General features: G+C 39.8%; 1 pseudogene; it reads right to left on the minus strand.

Moving 5' to 3' along the window:
- Window positions 1-1189: 1189 nt before the first annotated feature.
- On the minus strand, window positions 1190-2113 carry LOC143643177 (olfactory receptor 8A1-like; annotated as a pseudogene).
- Window positions 2114-2913: the final 800 nt, after the last annotated feature.

Here is a 2913-nt window from a genome sequence, read left to right on the forward strand (position 1 = left end):
TGATACAATATTGAACCAAACATAGCTGAATGATCAGAAAATACCCCTAAATTTTTTGCAGTATAAGACTGCTGAATCTAAAATGTGTATCCTTGATGTAATTATATGCAATAGGCGAAGAAATTTTGTCCAGAGACAAATGGATTTTTGGAAGGATTTTGGCCGGGAACCTTACAGCACTGTGCAATTCAGGGTGACAAAACATCATTTTGGTGCCTGGGCTGAGTGGTTTCCTGAGATATAGTGATTTCCTGAGATATAGGATTTGTTAAAACTGGGCAAGACTCAGGCAAACCAAGTCAAACTGATGACCACAGTGCCATCTTGTTTTAGCCATTTTGTAGAAGTTGCCTATAAAGGAAGAAAGGTTTGTCAGTGATAAAGGAGGTGATGTGAGTTAATATTAGGAAGGACTTAATTAAGGGAGAATCAATAAGCAGTGCAGAGAAAATCTAAAGTGAAGGGGTTAATGTGATAACCAAGAGTGTGGGCTCTGGAGTCATCTTGACCTGAGTTTGAACCCCAGTGTTGTTTGTTTATCAGCCATATGACCCTAAGTGAGTTATTAAACAAAATGTCAATACCTGTGAATTGGGGATAAAAATAGTGTCTCTAGGTGTTTAATTGAGGTATAGTGAGGTACAATTGAAATGACGCATGTGGAGCCCTAAGAAGAATGTCTGGCTTATAGTAAGCTCCAAAAAGTATAGGCTGCTGTTATTATTATTATCATTGTTTCTAACACAACTGAATAAAGGGATCAGGCAAAACTTCTTGGGTAAGGTTATAAATAGACGTGAGAGAGAAGACAGTGATAACCTTGAAATTTACCTGTTTGTCTTGTATATTCCTTGTTACAAAAAGTAAGAATAGGATCTACTAATATTTTCTCCACAGAAGGTAATAAAACAATGAATGGCTTTCAAACTCAAGGCTGAAGGTGTAAAGTTTATATGAAGTTACAATAAGTTAAATGTTTGTCAGAAAGCTCAGAAGAGAGAAAGCATACTATATGAAAGAAAGTGTGAACTGAAATCAGTCAGTTTCAAAGAGTTAGCAAGAGAAAAGAGAGAGAGGGAAGGAAGAGAGAAGTATGTAGAGTTGGTTGGGCCAACATTCAAGGGCTTCTCTCTGGAATTGATGACAGGTTATACTTAAGATGGAAAGGATCAGAACTTTTGTATCAAAATCATTTTATCAAAAGTGTTTTCTGCAGGGCAGCCTTGACCTCCTTATTCCTCAGACTGTAGATCAGGGGGTTCAGCATGGGGATCACTGTGGTGTAGAACACGGAGGACACGTTCTCCTGGGCCAGGGAACTGGCATGGAGGGCTTTAAGTACATGAATTCAGTAGAGCCGTAGAACATTCCCACAGCGGCAAGGTGGGAGCTGCAGGTACTGAAGGCTTTGGACCTGCCCTCCGTGGTGCTGATGTGGAGGATGCTGGAAAGGATGAAGGCATAGGAAACAAGGACTATTATGCTAGTGACTACAATGTTGAAGCCAGCCAAAAAGAAAACTACCACCTGGATATCATAAGTGCTAGTGCAGGAGAGCTTCATGAGAGGGATGATGTCACAGAAGTAATGACTGATGAGGATCTTACAATAGGACAACTTTAACATGAGGATGGTCTCTACTGTTGAGCCGATGAGTCCCATGATGTAGACCAGAGCCACCAGCAGGGAGCAGACTTGATGGGACATGATGATGTTATAAAGCAGAGGGTTGCAGATAGCGACGTATCAGTCATAGGCCATCACGGTCAGCAAGTAACTCTCAGCAACAACAAAAACAATGAAAAAATAGAGCTGTGACATGCACCCTGCATAAGAGGTGATGTTATTCTCTGACTACAAAGTTCACCAGCATCTTAGGGGTAATGACAGAGGAGTAGCACATGTCCACAAGGGACAAATTGCTGAGGAAGAAGTACATGGGGGTGTGAAGCTGAGGATTCATGTGGATTAGTGTGATCATGCCCAGGTTCCCCACCATGGTGACCGTGTAGATCCCGAGGAAGAGGAGAAAGAGGGGGAGCTGGAGTCCTGGCTGATTTGTTAGTCCCCTGAGAATGAACTCTGTCACTGTGGAGTGATTTTCTGCAGCCATTCTCTTCGGAGTTGGAGCCTGTAAAGATGGGAGAGAAAACCCATGAAAGGCATCCCCTGGACTGCTTGTTTTCAGTGTTTGTCTCTGGTTGAGGGATCCTGGGCTCTTTTCTCATGCCTCCTCTCCTCATTTCTGTTTGCTGGGAGGTCAACAGACCTGCCCCTGAGTGTTCAAAGATCATGAAAATGAGAGGGAAATGCAAGAACTGAAGGTTTTACAATGATCTTGTTTCAAATATTCAAAAACAGTGGAGATTAAAGGATAGTCTATGGACCAGCTTCAATTGTGTCACCTGGAATTTTTTGGAAATGCAAACTCTCAGGCCTTACCCAGATCTACAAACCCTTGTAGTGTGAGAGTGACATGGTAGTTATAGATGCATCACTTATTGATAAGTCTATATTTATATATGAATGATAAAAAATTAATAAACTAAATTCCCAAGGTGGTTGTAAAAATAACATGAGATATTGCATATTTAGAAATTTTTTCAAACCTCAAATGCCCTTAAAAATGTGAGTTAATATGATGTGCCTGAATGTTTTTCTTATATTTTCACTGGAATTGAAGTCCTAAGGCATGGTTTTTTATTTTGGCTATCTATTAGAATCACAGGGAGCATTAAAAAGTATCGATGATTTGATTCCATCCATAGAACTTATGATTTGATTTGTCTTTGTGTAGCATGTGCATTAGCACATACTAGTGTTCCTAACACAATAGCTACTTATTATTATTACTATTACAATTATTATTATTATTATTATTATTATTATTGCCTTCACACTTTTATTTCCCTA

Source organism: Tamandua tetradactyla, chromosome 8 (genome assembly GCF_023851605.1).
Source record: "Tamandua tetradactyla isolate mTamTet1 chromosome 8, mTamTet1.pri, whole genome shotgun sequence".
In the NCBI taxonomy this organism is placed as follows: Eukaryota; Metazoa; Chordata; class Mammalia; order Pilosa; family Myrmecophagidae; genus Tamandua; species Tamandua tetradactyla.